Source organism: Melanerpes formicivorus, unplaced genomic scaffold (genome assembly GCF_026170545.1).
Source record: "Melanerpes formicivorus ecotype bairdi unplaced genomic scaffold, bMelFor1.0.p_v2 SCAF_1, whole genome shotgun sequence".
Classification (NCBI taxonomy): Eukaryota; Metazoa; Chordata; class Aves; order Piciformes; family Picidae; genus Melanerpes; species Melanerpes formicivorus.
In genome coordinates, this window is record NW_027142353.1 from 65,438,345 (window position 1) to 65,458,031 (window position 19,687).

The 19,687-nt window shown below is 44.2% G+C and overlaps 1 protein-coding gene and 1 non-coding gene across 2 annotated transcripts in view; one reads left to right on the top strand and one right to left on the bottom strand.

Moving 5' to 3' along the window:
- Positions 1-19,687, top strand: part of SLC36A4 (solute carrier family 36 member 4) — a 102,191-nt gene that overhangs the window by 69,833 nt on the left and 12,671 nt on the right. The gene's annotated exons all lie outside the window — the stretch shown is intronic.
- On the bottom strand, positions 4,817-4,889 carry TRNAR-ACG (transfer RNA arginine (anticodon ACG)). Its single transcript has one exon. It is a non-coding gene; the product is annotated as a tRNA-Arg (tRNA).

Consider the following 19,687-nt stretch of genomic DNA (forward strand, 5'->3'; position numbering starts at 1 on the left):
CAGTGCTGGGCTTAGAAACACCTCTTAAAGCCTGGGAAGGGACCTTGGAGTCCTTGCCAAGAGGTTTCTGAAACCATTAGCTCAGCATCCACCAGCAGCAAAAAGGCCAATGGGATTGGCAGGGAATGCAGTGTGGGACATCATTCTGCTGCCATATGAAACCTGGCTTCCCATGGCAGTTCTGGGCTCTTTTATTCTGACAAGCACGTCCTAGGCTGAGAGAGTGTATGTGGAAAAGCTAGAGTTCTCTGGCTTCAGCCCAGGTTCAGCTCTGTGAGATTCAGTTCCTCACTGGTAACTATCTCTATTTTTAAAGCTATTATTTGGCCCAAAACCTCCCCACCTGGTAATTAAATGCAAAAATTAATGATGCAGTAGTACAGCATTTGTCCTTATTACTATTGTTGTTTTAATTGCTGGGTACCACAGGGATGAGAAGATAGCTTACTGTTTTAACTCACTTTTTCATTCTTTGCCTAGTGGTTTTTACTTGTTTGTTTGTTTGGTTGTTTTTTTGATGATCTCTGAGGTCTTTTCCAAACATATTGATTCTATGATTCTATTTTATTTTCAGTGGTAGGTGGTTGAATCTCAGGGAAAAGAACAGCTCAGATATTGAATGGTCTGTGTATGCAGAACTGAGTGCTCTCCTTTTGCAGTAAGAGAGATGGAATGACAACAATCACAATAAAAATAAACACCCCAGTGACTGAGAGCAATTGTTTTAGCTCAAACCAGTGCCATTCTATACAGCATAACATTACAGAGAGTAAAGCATGATAGAAATAATTGCTATGACTAGATATGAACACAGCAAAATCATAGTATCATCATAGTATCAGTCAGGGTTGGAGGGGACCACAAGGATCATCTAGTTCCAGCCCCCCTGCCATGGGCAGGGACACCCCACACTAGATCAGCCTGGCCAGAGCCTCAGCCAGCCTGGGCTTAAACACCTCCAGGGACGGGGCCTCAACCACCTCCCTGGACAACCCATTCCAGGGCTTCACCACTCTCATGGGGAAGAACCTCCTCCTTACATCCAGCCTGAATCTCCCCACCTCCAGCTTCATTCCATTCCCCCTAGTCCTAGCACTGCCTGAGATCCTGAGCAGTCCCTCCCCAGCCTTCCTGTAGCCCCCTTCAGATACTGGAAGGCCACAATGAGGTCACCTGGGAGCCTTCTCTTCTGCAGACTGAACAGCCCCAACTCCTTCAGTCTGTCCTCACAGGAGAGGTGCTCCAGCCCTCTCCTAATCCTTGTGGCCCTTTTCTGGACACCTTCCAGCACCTCCAGATCCCTCTTGTAATAGGGGCTCCAGAACTGGACACAGTACTCCAGGTGGGGTCTCAGCAGAGCCCCCATTGACCTGCCGGCCACACTTCTCTTGCTTCAGCCCAGGATCTGATTGGCTTTCCAGGCTGCAAGTGCACACTGAGAGCTCCTGTTGAGCTTTCCAGCCACTCACTGCCCAGCCTGGATTTGTGCCTGGGATTGCCTCGACCCAGATGCAGGACCCTGCCCTTGGTCTTATTGAACCTCATGAGGTTGGCTTGTGCCCACCTCTCCAGCCTGTCCAGGTCCCTCTGGATGGCCTCCCTTCCCTCCAGCGTGTCTGCTGCACCACACAGCTTGGTGTCATCAGCAAACTTGCTGAGGGTGCACTCAATGCCACTGTCTATGGCACCCACAAAGATGTTGAACAAGCCTGGTCCCAGGACTGCTCCCTGAGGGACTCCACTTGTCCCTGGCCTCCACTGGGACATGGACCAAAAACCTGCTGATTTGGTTGCCAAAATGCAGGGCTGCACTTTGAGTTCACTAAAGGTGATTAGTCTTCCAAGTTCTTTTTAACAAAGGGCTATAAATAATGAATAAATAGTGTAGTTTAATAGGTTTTTTTCTCAAAAGCATCTTGGGTCCTGTGGATCTTGGTGCTGCAGCTTCAGTCTGAAAGCCATGAACCTAGTAGTATTCATGGAGTGGTTTCAGATCAATTCACAATGCTGAGTATTGCCCATCTCACTTGCCAAGGTATGGAACATAATAGACAATTCTGTCCTTAGGCAGGCAGGCTAGATAATGTTTCTGCTTAGTGCTGAAGGCCTTTTCTTAAATAAAAGGGAACAGAGAGGAGTTATGGCTATGTTTTTGTGTTGTATTTCTTCAGCCCAGTCCCTTGGATTGCTTGCACTTTGCAAATGAATGAGCTGAGAAAAGCTGGTGTGCTGACATTCAGCATAGTTCATCTGCAGCTCACATTCTGTGTGTTGGTAAACATTAGATGTGTTGATTCTCTTCTGATGCTTCAGAGGAAAAGTAGAGAGGGAGTTTCTTTTTAGGATATTATTCATATTTTCTCTTCTGAGACAGAGTATTTTGAAAAGGGAGAGCATTTCCACAAAGCCACCTGCTGGCTTAGGTACAGGTAAAATAATCATCCCATGAGCTGAGAGTCAAAGTAATTTCATCTAATAATAGCACAGTGGAAAAAAAGGTCAAAATACATTATGTAATAGTTTCTTTTGCTTCTCAAGCTGGGCCAGGGGAAGTTTAGGCTGGAGGTGAGGAGAAAGTTCTTTCCAGAGAGAGTAATTGGCCATTGGAATGTGGTGCCCAGGGAGGTGGTGGAGTCACCATCCCTGGAGGTGTTCTAAAAGGGACTGGACGTGGCACTTGGAGCTATGGTTTAGTTAGTCATGAGATGTTGGGTCATAGGTTGGACTTGATGATCTCTGATGTCTTTTCAAACCTTATTGATCCTGTTATTCTACATACTCACATACAAGTCTGTATAATTCTCATGAAGACCAAAAAATACTTCAGGGTAGAAACCTTCTGAAACAGATTCTGACCAGTCTTGTGTAAATCCAAATTCACTGAATTTACCACAACAGTAGAGTAGGTGAACATTTTTACACTACAGACTACAGTCTGCATTGGTTAGGATACACCTTGAGTACTGTGTCCAGTTCTGGGCCCATCAGTTTAAGAAGGACATCGAGACACTTGAACGTGTCCAGAGAAGGGCAACAAGGATGGGGAGAGGTCTTGAGCACAGCCCTGTGAGGAGAGGCTTAGGGAGCTGGGATTGTTTAGCCTGGAGAAGAGGAGGCTCAGAGGTGACTTCATTGCTCTCTACAACTACCTGAAAGGTGGTTGTAGCCAGGAAGGGGTTGGTCTCTTCTCCCAGGTGGCCAGCACCAGAACAAGGGGACACAGTCTCAAGCTGCGCCAGGGGAAGCTTAGGCTGGGGGTGAGGAGTCATTCATCATTGGAATGTGCTGCCCAGGGAGGTGGTGGAGTCACCATCCCTGGAGGTGTTCAAGAGGAGACAGGACATGGCACTTGGTGCCATGGTCTAGTCATGAGGTCTGTGGTGACAGGTTGGACTCGATGATCCTCGAGGTCTCTTCCAACCTTAGAGATACTGTGATACTGTAAATGTCTTTCTCTTACCTTCAAAACACTTTTCCTTCACCTTAAAGTACCTACAGTATTTGTACTAAAAAAAATTCAGTAAATCAATATCAGTAACAATGTTTTTACCTGATACTGAAGAATACTGCTTGTATTTTATATGTGTGTGTGTGTATATATATGTGTGATGATGAGTTGCTGCAGCAGCTTGCAAGGAGATACCTGTGAATAGAATAGAATATAATGGGTTAGGATAGGATAGGATAGAATAGGATAGAATAGAATAAAATAGAATAGAATAAACCAGGTTGGAAGAGACCTTCAAGATCGTCGTGTCCAACCTATCATCCAACACCACCTAATCAACTAACCCATGTAACCAAGCACCCCATCAAGTCTCCTCCTGAACATCTCCAGTGACGGTGACTCCGCCACCTCCCCGGGCAGCACATTCCAATGGGCAATCACTCTCTCTGTGTAAAACTTCCTCCTGACCTCCAGCCTGAACTTCCCCTGGCGCAGCCTGAGACTGTGTCCTCTTGTTCTGGTGCTGGCTGCCTGGGAGAAGAGACCAACCTCTGCCTGTTTACAACCCCCCTTCAGGTAGTTGTAGAGAGCAATAAGGTCACCCCTGAGTCTCCTCTTCTCCAGGCTAAGCAGCCCCAGCTCCCTCAGCCTCTCCTCACAGGGCTGTGTTCCAAACCCCTCACTAACTTTGTTGCCCTTCTCTGGACTCGTTCCAGCAAGTCAACCTCCTTCCTAAACTGAGGAGCCCAGAACTGGACACAGTCCTCAAGGTGTGGCCTAACCAGTGCAGTGTACAGGAGCAGAATGACCTCCCTGCTCCTGCTGGCCACACTGTTCTTAATGCAGGCCAGGATGCCATTGGCCCTCCTGGCCGCCTGGGCACACTGCAGGCTCATGTTCATCCTACCATCAACCAGCACCCCCAGGTCCCTCTCTGCCTGGCTGCTCTCCAGCCACTCTGACCCCAGCCTGTAGCACTGCATGGGGTTGTTGTGGCCAATGTGCAGAACCCAGCACTTGGATGTGTTCAATCTGCTGCCCTTGGCCTCTGCCCATCTGTCCAGCCTGTCAAGGTCCCTCTGCAGAGCCTCTCTACCCTCTAGCAGATCAACTCCTGTCCCCAGCTTGGTGTCATCAGCAAATTTACTGATGATAGACTCAACGCCCTCATCCAGATCATCAATAAAGATGTTAAAGAGGATGGGGCCCAGCACTGATCCCTGGGGGACTCCACTACTGACTGGCTGCCAGCTGGATGTGACACCATTCACCACCACTCTCTGGGTTCGGCCATCCAGCCAGTTCCTAACCCAGCTCAGAGTCTGTTGTCCAAGCCATGTGCTGACAGCTTGGCCAGGAAAACAGATGCGAGCCAGGCAGGAGTCAAACCTACAATCTTCTGATCCGTAGTCAGACGCGTTATCCATTGCGCCACTGGCCCGGCGATAGGATAGGATAGGATAGGATAGGATAGGATAGGATAGGATAGGATAGGATAGGATAGGATAGGATAGGATAGGATAGGATAGGATAGGATAGGATAGGATAGGATAGGTTAGGTTTTGGGTTGGGTTTTGTTGTTGTTTTTATTCTTTTTTTGACAAACAGTTATTTCTGTTTTCTCGTTCACATCAGTAATGTATTTCCTATGTGAAACAGCAAGGCTAATGTTTGTGGGTTTTGTCTAGTACCATGTAAAGCCATGGTCCTTACACTGTTTTCATTGTCCCTTATTTGCTCTGTAGTGGATGGCACTGAGCTGATGATGCATATACATACTAGGAAAATTAGATATTCCTTTGTTACAATCTTATGTTTTTGCTGCCTGCTTATTTGTCCAAGTGCTTTCAGAGATGTCCTAATTATTAGGTACTTTGGAGTTCTAGAGAGCTGGTGCCATTTAGCACGCATAGGACTCATTATAAATACTCTTTTATTTTGCTTGATGTTCTTACAGTGTAGTTTATTCTCCTTTGCCTTGTTGCTAGCTGAATGGTTTGGGCTAGAGGCAAAGGGACACTCTTTGGTCATTTGCAAAGAATCTCTCTATTGAGCTAATTAGCACAGGATCTTAAGGATAGTACACAATACAGATTTGTCTGTTGTTAGCAATGCTGATATTCACAGTGCTTGCCTTTCAGAGTTGCACTTTTGTTGCAGCCATACAAGTTTTGAAAGTTTTCTGGTGTGGTGTAAAAGCCATGAGCCAGTACATTAAAATCCTTTCACTGGGTTTATTCTATAGGTATATGAAAATCAGGTTAGAAACAAAATGCAGTCTGTTAAACCTTCATTAGTTGTAGTGTCACACTGAAAGAGGTGAATGCTTGTATGATCAAGTTATTGCAATTACCTCTTGTGCTCTTCAGTTTAGACTTTATGAAGTTAACCTTTGTTTTCTCTTACTTTGTGTTCAGTATTTCCATTTAAATTACTTGTGCTCTAATCTGTTTGTGCAACTCTATGTACTTCATGTGACTATTTAGAAGGCCAATGGCATCCTGGCCTGCACCAGGAACAGTGTGGCCAGCAGGAACAGGGAAGTCATTGTGCCCTGTACTCAGCACTGGTTAGGCCACACCTTGACTCCTGTGTCCAGTTCTGGGCCCCTCAGTTTAGGAAAGATGTTGAGGTGCTGGAAGGTGTCGAGAGAAAGGCAACAAAGCTGGGGAAGGGTTTGGAGCACAGCCCTGTGAGGAGAGGCTGAGGGAGCTGGGGTTGCTTAGCCTGTGGAAGAGGAGACTCAGGGGTGACCTTCTTGCTGTCTACAGCTACCTGAAGGGAGGTTGCAGCCAGGTGGGAGTCGTTCTCTTCTCCCAGGCAACCAGCACCAGAACAAGAGAACACAGTCTCAAGCTGTACCAGGGGAGGTTCAGGCTGGATGTTAGGAAGAAGTTTTTCACAGTGGTGGAGTCACCATCACTGGAGGTGTTTAAAAAGAGGCTGGATGAGGCACTTAGTGCCATGGTTTAGTTGATTAGATGGTGTTGGGTGATAGGTTGGACTCAATGATTCCAAAGGTCTTTTCCAACCTGGTTAATTCTTCATTCTATTCTGTATTCTGAAGTAACTTTTTTGTGTGCCTATTGGCTAGGTTTGTAAGGGGAACATTTTAAGAAATGAAAGCCAAGAATGAATACTGTCTAGGTCTAGACAGTTGCTTGAAATGTTGGGCCATGCAACAAATGCACCTGAAGAGAAGTGGTGGTTGTTTGGTGATTGCCATTTCTGACACCCAGCAGATGCTTGACGTGGATCTGATAGTTTGTCTCCGGAAATCTGTCAGGGGAAGCAGAAAATGTCTCTTTTGTTGTTGTCATTGATAAGCGAGGGGTTTTTTGTTACTAGTGTGAGGTTATTCAGCAAAATGGGAGCACCCACTCTTAGCCAGCAAGATAAATGTATCCTTCAGCTTTGCAGTCATTTGGAAATGGTTTTAAAATCAATACATGCAATCAACAGCAGAGGTGATAAAAGGACTTATCCCTTGGAGATCATGAGGAAAATACCTGTAATTATATACTGCAAGTTTATCTAGAGGGAGGGGGGAAGGGAGGAAGGGAGGAAGGAAGGAAGGGAGGAAGGGAGGAAGGAAGGGAGGGAGGGAGGGAGGAAGGAAGGAAGGAAGGAAGGAAGGAAGGAAGGAAGGAAGGAAGGAAGGAAGGAAGGAAGGAAGGAAGGAAGGAAGGAAGGAAGGAAGGAAGGAAGGAAGGGAGGGAGGGAGGGAGGGAGGGAGGGAGGAAGGAAGGAAGGGAGGAAGGGAGGAAGGGAGGGAGGGAGGGAGGGAGGGAGGGAAAGGAGGGAGGAAGGAAGGAAGGAAGGAAGGAGGAAGACCACAAAAACCAAATAAACCAACCAACAACAAGAAGTGTGGTATATGAGGATACAAGCCATTTAAATAACTTAGAGTACATTGTTCAAAAGTTAGGAGAGCAAAACCTGACACACACAAAAAATCTAAGTACAGTGATGAATTATATCCAGTTGCTCAATTCATAAGAACACAAAGAGTGGGTGAGATGTCTGGCGGTGTGCTGCAGCAGAGCTGTGCTGTGAGCTTCAGGAGCAGAATCGATTATCAAGAGGAGCAGAATTTCCTGAGGAGAGCTTTTCAGCAATTTTGTGAGGCTTCAAAACTTTATTCTCTAAGTGCTATTGTAATATTTCAGAGTATTGTGGGTTTTAATTTGTTATTGTCGTGGAAGTCTTTGTTTGGCATCCCTTATGCTGTGCAGAAGTGGGAAAAGACATCTCTTATTTGTGAGGTGTTTCATTGCATTTGTTAGAAATGACTATGTAGCAAGAAGCATTCCTCAGGAATTTCTTACTGATAATCAATCATCATTTAGGCTCAAGGTGAGGAGAAAGTTTTTCCCATAAAGAGTAATTGGCCATTGGAATGTGCTGCCCAGGGAGGTGGTGGAGTCGCCATCCCTGGAGGTGTTCAAGAGGCGATCGGACGTGGCACTTGAAGCCATGGTTTAGTTAGTCCTGAGGTGCTGGGTGATAGGTTGGACTTGATGATCTCTGAGGTCTTTTCCAACCTTATTGCTTCTATGATTCTAAGATTCTATGATCATTCCTAAGGATATATACTTCAGCTGATGAAGAAGGACACCTGTGAGATTGAAGAAGTATTGTCAGCTCATCCTTTCTGCACAAAGTAAAATATCCACAAATGAAATTAAATAATCCAAGCAGAATTATTTTCACGCCCTCACTGACGCTAGAGGAGCAAAGAAGACTGATTCTGTGAAGTTGTGTGAAAGGAGCAAATAAAAGAATGAAAGAGAAACAGGAGATGTGTATCTGTGCTAGTCCTTGCCAAGAGAAATGAGCCTGAAAGCAGAGAATCTTCTTGGGTTGCTTTTGTAGAAGAACAAAATGATAGGCAGAAATAGATTTAGTGTGCATAGATTCAGCACATGCCTATTGAGAAAAAACATCCCAAACAACAACCAAAACCTACCAGAATTGTGATATCCTGAGGGAACAGTTGTGTATAATTTGCCTATTAATTATCACTGCTTCAATTCCCATTGAGTTCTTCAGGAGCCTTCCATTCACACTGGAAAATATGGGGAAAACTTCATGCCTCTTGCACTTGGATCAGCAGGTGAGGTGAGGAGAAAGTTCTTCCCAGAAAGAGTAATTGGCCATTGGAATGTGCTGCCCAGGGAGGTGGTGGAGTCTCCATCCCTGGAGGTGTTCAAGAGGGGATCGGAAGTGGCACTCGAAGCCATGGTTTAGTTAGTCCTGAGGTGTTGGGTGACAGGTTGGAGTTGATGATCTTTGAGGTCTTTTCCAACCTTATTGATTCTATGATCATAATGAAATATTGAATTACATTTTACAAGAACATAAAGCAAACTTCCTGGGCTTTATGTTAACAGGGGTTGTAGTCTTTAACAGTGTGTGGTGTAGCAGCTGCCTCATGGTGACAATTGAACAGCATCCTAACAAGGACAGTTTTTTACCCCACACTGCGTAGTTGGGACCTAAGTAAGCAGTGGTGCAGCGCTGATTACAGCTTGCCCAGCACTTCAGGCTGCTGCTCTGCACTTAGCTGAAGTAGATATTTTCTGAAAGGAAGGTTCTCCAGCAACACCACTAAATTTCAGAAGCTTCCATTTCATAACATTTTAAACTGTGATATTATTCAGGAAAAGATATTCTTTAAATTGATTTTTTTTCCCCTCTCTCAAATGGAGAAAAGAAATTGTTTTGGATTCTTTTCAATGTCATTACAGAGAGATTTCATTTTTAGTGTACAATTTCATGGGCAGCTGAACAATAATGCAAAACAGACTACTTTTTTATTTCTGACACTCTAATCCAGGTCTAAGAAAATAAAAAACCCACTTAGCATCAAAGCAGGCAGCTGTTTTTAGAATAGAATAGAATAGAATAGAATAGAATAGAATAGAATAGAATAGAATAGAATAGAATAGAATGGAATGGAATGGAATAGAATAGACCAGGTTGGAAGAGACCTTCAAGATCATCGTGTCCAACCTATCATCCAACACCACCTAATCAATTAAACCATGCAACCAAGCACCCCATCCAGTCTCCTCCTAAACACCTCCAATGATGGTGACTCCACCACCTCCCCAGGCAGCCCATTCCAATGGGCAATCACTCTCCTTGTGCAGAGTTTCTTCCTAACATCCTGTCTGAACCTCCCCTGGTGCAGCTTGAGACTGTGTCCTCTTATTCTGGTGCTGGTTGCCTGGGTGAAGAGACCAGCCCCTGCCTGTCCAGAACCTCCCTTCAGGTAGTTGTACAGAGTAATAAGGTCTCCCCTGAGCCTCCTCTTCTCCAGGCTCCCAACCCCAGCTCCCTCAGCCTCTCCTCACAGGGCTGTGTTCCAAACCCCTCACCAACTTCGTTGCCCTTCTCTGGACTCGTTCCAGCAAGTCCACCTCCTTCCTGAACTGAGGAGCCCTGAACTGGACGCAGTACTCGAGGTGTGGCCTAACCAGTGCAGTGTACAGGGGCAGAATGACCTCCCTGCTCCTGCTGGCCACATTGTTCCTGATACAGACCAAGATGCCATTTTTGCCCTTATGTGCAACTACTGCATTTTATAGTTAGCTTTTTCTTTGATTATAAAATTCTGCAGGGCAGGGATTTGCACACAGCAGCTATAAAGCAGCTTGTAAACACTAGCATGATGCTGCATCAGTCCTGTTACAGGACTAAAAATAAAATTACCTCCTTCTTGCAGTCCTTCAGTGTTTCTCTGCTGATATCTATTTGCAAGGAGATTGTGCTGGGGTCAGAAATGAGATTCTTGTTCACCTGAAGGCATGAGAGATTTTCTGGAAGGAAATAGAGCTCTATGAAATAAAATTGATGGTGTTCTCATCTGGCATTTAGCACAGTGAACTCCTGCCGTAACGATATTGTTTCTGGATACTAATTATCACAGTGTCGTCTTACCTTATTGCATTCATTATCTCTCTGGTATTTTTTTTTCCCTCTTGAGAACCATTTGTTTTGCCTCTTTATATCTCCATTCCTACCACCACAGCTAATTCAGGGTTTCCAGAAAGGTTTGAGTGTGGCAAGACCCTGAGTCATCTGCTGCGCTGTTGGTTTCAACTAGTCATACTGATGCAGCCTTGTAACTGTTTGACACTCAGTACATTGAATCGAGAGTGACAAGTCTGCCAGTAATAAAAGTGGTGTCTGTTCAGATCAAAAAGTGTTCCTCTTTAACAACATTGAGAAAAACTGAGTGGAAATCCACTTACACTGCAGTAGATAACAGTGCTCTTGACAGGCTCCCTGGGTGCATCACTTTGCTACCTCTGCAACTCTTCCTCATCATGCTTACTTTACTTTGCTTCTTTTGATTGCATATTACCCATGGAGGACATGAAACCATTTATTTTTATCACATTCCCTAATATTTTTAGCTGGAGGTGTTCAGGAGGAGACTTGACAGGGTGCTTGGTTGCATAGTTTAGTTGGTTGGGTGGTGTTGGATGACAGGTTGGACGCGATGATCTTGAAGGTCTCTTCCAACCTGGTCTGATCTGGTCTGATCTGGTCTGGTCTGGTCTGGTCTATTCTATTCTATTCTATTCTATTCTATTCTATTCTATTCTATTCTATTCTATTCTATTCTATTCTATTCTATTCTATTCTATTCTATTCTATTCTATTCTTTTTCTCCCCTGAAATCTAAGCTGGCTTTTCAGAGACATTGTTAATAGGTAATTTATTAGGAATGGAATGGAATGGAATGGAATGGAATGGAATGGAATGGAATGGAATGGAATGGAATGGAATGGAGTGGAATGGAATGGAGTGGAATGGAATGGAGTGGAATAGAATAGACTATAATAGTCTACAAAGGATTGTAGATGGAATAATGTAGCCTGTAAGTGATAGAGGATCATAAGATCCATTTGCCAAGATATCTCTGACTGTGAGTTTTGTTCCATTCCTTACTTGTATGTTGCTTTTTGTAATTTTAAATTACAGGCAGGGATTCTAATTTATATAGAAAACTTTATCCTCAGTACCGTTCTGCACCTTGACCTTAATTTTAGCTTCTTCTGACAGCAGCTTGAGACTGTGTCCTCTTGTTCTGGTGCTGGTTGCCTGGAGAAGAGACCAACCCCCACCTGGCTACAACCTCCCTTCAGGTAGTTGTAGACAGCAATAAGATCTCCCCTGAGCCTCCTCTTCTCCAGGCTAAGCAACCCCAGCTCCCTCAGCCTCTCCTCACAGGGCTGTGCTCCAAACCCCTCCCCAGCTTTGTTGCCCTTCTCTGGACATGTTCCAGCATCTCAATATCTTTCCTAAACTGAGAGGCCCAGAACTGGACACAGGACTCAAGGTGTGTCCTAACCAGTGCTGAGTCCAGGGGCAGAATGACTTCTCTGCTCCTCCTGGCCACACTATTCCTCATGCAGGCCAGGATGCCATTGGCCTTCTTGGCCACCTGGGCTTCACTGGTGGCTCATGTTCAGCCTACTATCACTGGGACTTCCTTCCAAGTTACTTGCTCAGCCTCCTTGGTAGTCACTTCTCAGGGTTGCTGCTCTGCTGCACCAGGTCTCCTGTAGGTAATTCTCAGGGTTGCTGCTCTCCAACACTGTGTAACATTCATAACTAGCACCAATGCTTTAGGTCTGAGCCCCCCACTAAAGGTCCACTGGATCTTAGTGCTCAGTGCTTGCACTTTTCTAGAAAGTTTGGGGGTTTCTAAAGAGCAAGTAAGGAAACCAAACAGAATTTGTTGGTTTCTCAGTTTGAAGATTGTGTTTGTTTGGATATTTCTTTTACATCTACCAAAGCTGTAAGTTAGTACTTTGTACAACAGGAAGTTGTCAGTAATTAGAGAAAACCTATAAAGCTTGGTAGGAAATGTTAAAGCCATTCTGGAGCAAAAGTAAAGTGGTTTTGTACAGTGTTTGGTAGAGCTAAAGCACACAGCTCAGGAGGAAGTGCACCTGAGCTGCTTTTGGTGTGGGAGTACAAGATGACAACAAAAAACTTCAGTTTTCTCATGGAGGGGGTTTGAAGAAGATTTTTAGGGATGGTATTTGAAGAAAATTAAGCTGGCAGGAGCAGGGACAAAATTACTATAATAATGGAAAGGAAGAGCCATAAAAGAGCCATCTTCTCAAGATAAAAGTATCATAGTTGTAATGTAACTTACACAGTAGTCTTTTAGTCTTAGTAATCTCTTTCTCTTAGTGCTTGAGCAGCCAGCTGAAGTGATTGCTTTTTTCACAGCCAGAGCTGCTCTTTACATTTGGTTGGGTTTTGCATTGCTGTTTCCTTGTCCTTTTGATGTGTCCTGGTTTTGGCTGGGATAGATTTAATTTTTCTTCCTAGTAGCTGGTACAGTGCTGTGTTTTGCATTTGCTGTGGGAATAATGTTGATAACACACTGATGGTTTTGTTGTTGCTAAGTAATTCTTATCTTAAGTCAGGGTTTTTTCACTTTCCTGTGCTCTGCCAGCAAGCAGGTACGCAGGAAGCTGGGAGGGAGCATAGCCAGAACAGCTGACCTGAAGTAGCCAAAGTACATTCCATAGCATGCTCATGTCATGCTCAGTGTATGAACTGGGAAGGGTTGACTGGGGAGGCTTGCTCGCTGCTCAGACCTTGGTCAGTGGGTGATGAGCAGTTGTCCTTTTCTTGGGTTTTATTTATGTCTCTTTTTTATTCTGTTATGTCTCTTTTATAGTCCATTAATATTAGGAGGTTGTAGCCAGGTGGGGGTTGGTCTCTTCTCCCAGGCAACCAGCACCAGAACAAGAGGACACAGTCTCAAGCTGTGCCAGGGGAGGCTTAGGCTGGATGTTAGGAAGAAGTTCTTCATGGAAAGAGAGATTGGCCATTGGAATGTGCTGCCCAGGGAGGTGGTGGAGTCCCCATCCCTGGAGGTGTTCAAGAGGGGTTTGGATGTGGCACTTGAAGCCATGGTTTAGTTAGTCATGAGGTGTTGGGTGACAGGTTGGACTCGATGACCTCTGATGTCTTTTCCAGCCTTGTTGATTCTATGATTAATAGTAAGAACAATAATAATAATGTATTCTGTTTATTGTTATTATTATATTTGATTCCATTTTAGTTACCAAGCTGTTCCTAACCCACAAGTTTTATGGGTTTTTTTTGCCTATTCCTCTCCATCCTACTTGAAGGGAGGATGAGTGAGCGAGCACCAGCTGCGTGGTGTTTAGTTGCTAGCTGGGGTTAAACCATGACATAGTGGTAGGCTGCAGCTTATGTTTCAGAAAGTTTTGAAATAATCCTTTACTTCTGTGACTGCAAATAGATCTGCACAGAATGTGCCTCTCACTTCCAGGAATCCAGTTTGCAGCAAAAGAACAAGTGAGTCCGTTACCAGGGGAGGTTTGGGCTGGATGTTAGGAAGAAGTTCTTTCCAGAAAGAGAGATTGGCCATTGGAATGTGCTGCCCAGGGAGGTGGTGGAGTCACCATCACTGGAGGTGTTTAAGAAGAGCCTGGATGAGGCACTTAATGCCATGGTTTAGTTGATTAGATGGTGTTGGGTGATAGGCTGGACTTGATGATCTCAAAGTTCTCTTCCAACCTGGTTTGTTCTGTTCTGTTCTGTTCTATTCTGTTCTATTCTATTCTATGGGATAACTTTTGTGTTTTAGAGCACTAAAGAAGTAAGTCAACTTTATAAAGCTGTCTCATTAAAGAAAACATACATTACTAGTGTGACTATTTAATTATTTTTATTTCTCTGCATAGGAGGAAATAAAGTCTGAAGAATTTACTCAGTATAAGTCCCAGGAATTCTAGACATAAGAATTCTGCCCAGAGCTGGTGTATCTTGTACATCTTTTACCCTGTCCAACCCCTGTCCAACTGTTGTGCTCTTGAATTGATCTGACAGGTTGGATTTGATGATCTTAGAGGTCTTTTCCAACCTTATTGCTTCTATGATTCTATGTGTTTCTTGTAGTATTTCTATATCAACATGGCTTAGGAAAGGAACGCCTAGTATCAAGTGACAGAATGAGAGGAAGTGGCCTCAGATTGCACCAGGGAAGGTTTGTTTAAACACTTCCAGAGACAGTGACTCCACCACCTCCCTGGGCAGCCCATTCCAATGGCCAATCACTTTCTGTGAAGAATTTCTTCCTAACATCCAGCCTAAACTGCAAAATTGTCTTAGAATCATAGAACTGTTGGGGTTGGAGGGGACCTCAAGGATTATCCAGTTCCAACCCCCCTGCCATGGGCAGGGACACCTCACACTACATCAGGTCACCCAGAGCCACATCCATCCTGACCTTAAAAACTCCTGGGGATGAAGCTTCTACCACCTCCCTGGGCAAACCCTTCCAGTGTCTCATCACCCTCATGGTGAAGAATTTCTTCCTAACATCCAATCTGAATCTGGATTGGGTATTATGGAAAATTTCTTTATTGAAAGGGTGGTCAGGCATTGGGATAGGCTGCTGAGGGAGGTGGTAGAGTCATCGTCCCTGGAGGTGTTTAAAAACTTGTAGACATGGCATGTCAGGACATGTTTGATGGCCATGGTGGTGTTAGGTTGGACTCTTTACTGTCTTTTTCCACTAAAACCATTCCATGATTCTATGAAGTTAGGCTTCATATTTCTCATTCTCATAAATTATTTCACCTTCGTGTCTTAAGTGGCATCCAGTCATCCTGGAGTGCCGTGATCTTCCCTATGGCACTGGCTTAAAAGAAGGATGGGATAGTCAGTGAATCCCTCAATTGATCTTCCTGTTTGCAGACTGGACATTTATGTAGGCAGTAGAGACATTGAGGCTAATTAGTAAGTGGGAAGATGCTGAACATTATCCCCACCTGCTGAGGATCTAGCTCAGTGAAGATAAACATTTTAGTTAAGGAGTAGTTCAACTTTAAAGAAAATGGGGTGGGGGTGGGGAGGAAATCAGCAAACTCAGCTAAGTAGTATTTGCTGAAATAAATGCCTCTGGCTAATTGACAATGAAGTTTATCAAATTACTTAATCACTGATGTTGCTCAATGTACTTTTGAAAGGCATTTAAATAAAATTGCAATTTGTTTTCATATGCATAAATAAGAGAGAGAATCATAGAATCAACAAGGTTGGAAAAGACCTCAGAGATCATAGAATCATAGAATCTGGAGGTGTTCAAGAGGGGATTGGATGTGGCACTTGGTGCCATGGTTTAATCATGAGGTCTGTGGTGACAGGTTGGACTTGATGATCTTTGAGGTCTCTTCCAACCTTGGTGATTCTGTGTGATTCTGAATAAGGTTGGAAAAGACCTCAGAGATCATAGAATCATAGAATCCACAAGGTTGGAAAAGACCTCAGAGATCATAGAGTCATAGAATCTGGAGGTGTTCAAGAGGGGATTGGATGTGGCACTTGGTGCCATGGTCTAGTCATGAGGTCTCTGGTGACAGGTTGGACTCGATGATCTTTGAGGTCTCTTCTAACCTTGGTGATTCTGTGTGATTCTGAACAAGGTTGGAAAAGACCTCAGAGATTCAGAGATCATAGAATCAACAAGGTTGGAAACGACCTCTGACATGTCAAGCATGCTACTAAGCAAGAGGAAAAATATAACTAAGGGGCAAAGGAAAGGAAAGGAAACTTGAAAATTATTGTCAAAAATATTGAAAGTGCTTTTTTCTTCCCCCCTCCAGGAATGTATGTAAAACATGCAACAAAAGCTAAGAGATGGTGTTATTTATTAGTCTTTGCAGCTTACATACAGATGATGTTTCTTCCTTTGGGGTACTGTTTTCTAACCCCAACAAGGTGAAAAGAAAATTGTAACCCAGCTAGGGTCTGTGGGATTTAATTTCTCTTTGGATGTATTGTCCTTGCAATAAGCTTGTGGAATAAAATGGTCTAATTGGTGCATCTAACTGAGTAGGAAACCGTTTCAAGCAATGACATGTGCATGTTCTAATGTCGTAGCCACAAAGAAAAGATTTGGACTACTGAGCAAGAGGGAAATGACTCAGCTGAAACAGCTGGGTGCATTTTATGTTTACAAATTGCTGACATTTTGTTTTAATTTGCTGGTGATAATTATGTTTCCTACCTATAAGTAGACAAGCAAGATACTCAACTGTGCCTCTAGTAATGGCAAACTCTGATCTAGCAAATTCTCTGCTCTAGGCTCTGTCCTACCTATAACTACACAAGCAAGATACTCAACTGTGGCTCTAGTAATGGCAAACTCTGATCTAGCAAATTCTCTGCTCTAGGCTCTGTCCTACCTATAACTACACAAACAAGATACTCAACTGTGGCTCTAGTAATGGCAAAATTTGATCTAGCAAATTCTCTCCTCTAGGCTCTGTCCTACCTATAACTACATAAGCAAGATACTCAGCTGTGGCTCTAGTAATGGCAAACTCTGATCTAGCAAATTCTCTGCTCTAGGCTCTGTCCTACCTATAACTACACAAACAAGATACTCAGCTGTGGCTCTAGTAATGACAAACTCTGATCTAGCAAATTCTCTGCTGTGGGCTCTGTCCCTACCTATAACTACATAAGCAAGATACTCAGCTGTGGCTCTAGTAATGACAAACTCTGATCTAGCAAATTCTCTGCTCTAGGCTCTGTCCTACCTATAACTACATGAGCAAGATACTCAGCTGTGGCTCTAGTAATGGCAAACTCTGATCTAGCAAATTCTCTGCTCTGGGCTCTGTCCTACCTATAACTACACAAGCAAGATACTCAGCTGTGGCTCTAGTAATGGCAAACTCTGATCTAGCAAATTCTCTGCTCTAGGCTCTGTCCTACTATAACTACATAAGCAAGATACTCAGCTGTGGCTCTAGTAATGGCAAACTCTGATCTAGCAAATTCTCTGCTCTAGGCTCTGTCCACATGGAGAATTTAGTGAAGAAGTGACACACACCTATGTGTGTTACATGTGTGTGTGGCACTCTCGTCACTCAACTGACAAGGGGCACTTGAGTAAGATTTAACCCAAATTTAAGAGTGCCAAGGAGTCAAGATGATTTCTTTCCTTCAGCAGCACTGGTAGAGAGCAAGCTCTGATTTCCCAGGCAAGGCAGGGAAAGAGCAGTCAGCATCAGATTGACTGCAGTCTTGTGTGAGCTCCTCAGTGAGCACCGTTCTTACCCATCTGTATTGCCAGGTGAGTGTGAGAGAGCATATAAAATCTGAGTAGCAAAATACTGCACTTAATGTATACTGAGTGGGGAAAAAAACACCAGAAAATGGTTTGGAGTCTCTTGAAATAAGCCCCAGCAGGACATCTGCTGCTAAGGCTGGGCTGCAACTAGCAGGAGGTCCCGAAGGCAGGCATCAAATTAGAAAAGCTCTTTATTTTCCAAATGATTTCCTGATTTATAGATGGGGAAAAGTTTTCATTCATGCATTGTGTAGAGAGCCAAGCATCCAGGGTTGGGCTTGCAGGATGCTAGAGTTGTTAGGTTGCAATAAGCCTTTTGAAGATTGCAAAGGATAAAGGTAGGGGAAAGCATTCCCTGAACATCTTGAGAGCTCTTCCTCTGTATATTGAAAACAATTAGCAGTAATGAAAATCCTCAGGCCTATCAAAGGGCAGCTTTTTTGCCACTTTGTGTCCCAGCACCCTAGTGCTTCCTTTTCTTTTTGGTAAATGTGAAAAATTGCTTTGCTTTAAATTGTTTCTTACATTACTTTGTAGCTGGAATTAGGCACTCCCAGATACTTTCTTCCTTAGTGCTTCAAACAATCATCAAAGCTGTAATATTAATGATGTCTTAATTTGTGATTAGGGTCATGTGGTGGGTTGAAGTTTCCCCCCCCCCCAACATTAACTTTGCCAGACCAACTCAGTTAGAGGCAAAATGGAGCTCTATCTACAAGCAAAAGCTACACTCTACAACGAAATGCATGAAGATGTACAAAAATATGCAGGATTTGCCACATTTAACAGATATTTACAATCAATAAACAGCACAAGGACCTCCCTGGCCAAGGACCAGGGGAAGCTAATAGCTTCTCCCTCCCTGCCTCTCTCCCCTTACCCCCCTGTACAAAGGGACAAGAGAAAGGAGCAGAGGAGTTAGACTTAGCCAAGGCCAGCCCAAAACCATGTAATCTCTCCTGAGTGAAGCAAAACCAGCCAGAGATCAGAAGAGAAGAGGGAAGGAAAGAATTGTTATGGTACAGCTCCTCTTATTCTAGCTATTTACCCAATGAATTGGTTTAGAATGATCCTTTGTTTTGCTTTTTGTCTCCTAACCTCCAGCCTAAACCTCCCCTGGTGCAGCTTGAGACTGTCTCCTCTTGTTCTGGTGCTGGCTGCCTGGGAGAAGAGACCAACCCCCTCCTGGCTACAACCTCCCTTAAGGTAGTTGTAGAGAGCAAGAAGGTCTCCCCTGAGCCTCCTCTTCTCCAGGCTAAGCAACCCCAGCTCCCTCAGCCTCTCCTCACAGGGCTGTGCTACAGACCCCTCCCAGCATTGGTTGCCCTTCTCTGGACAAGTTCCAGCAACCTCAACATCTTTCCTAAACTGAGGGGCCCAGAACTGGACACAGGACTCAAGGTGTGGCCTAACCAGTGCTGAGTCCAGGGGCAGAATGACCTCCCTGCTCCTCCTGGCCACACTATTCCTAATGCAGGCCAGGATGCCATTGGCCTTCTTGTCCTCCTGGGCACACTGCTGGCTCAATGTTCAGCCTACTATCAGTCAGTACAACCCAGGTCCCTTTCTGTCTGGCCACTCTGCAGCCACTCTGACCCCAGCTCATCTAAAGAGGTGGTGGACATCAAAGCCATGCTTCACACTCATCTCAGAAGTGCTATAAATGGAAAGCATGCTCACTTGACTTGCCAGGGTTTCTGGCATCTTTATTCAGAGTGCTGCCAGCAGGCACCATTTTTCCTTTGGGTAACTGATGCTTTCAGGGATATTGGCAGTGGTGGTTGTAATGTCTGCTAGTTCAAAAAAGGTCATTATGGTACAGCAATACCTTTTTATTCTGTGGGAGTCTGTATGCTTTACAAACTCTATTTAAACATAATCATTTCAGGGTCCTCTTGAAAGTATTACCAAGGGATCATGGTAGGAGTTTGGTATAGAAAGGAAAACATCCCTAAAACAGAGTGCAAAGCAATTTGAGGATAGCCAAAACCAGCTGTCTGATCACATATCACCAGCTCAGTTTAACATTTTTTGTGTAGACACAGAGAGAGAGTTAAGAGTAATGCTGTTTGATATCAGAGTTCCAGTAAGAG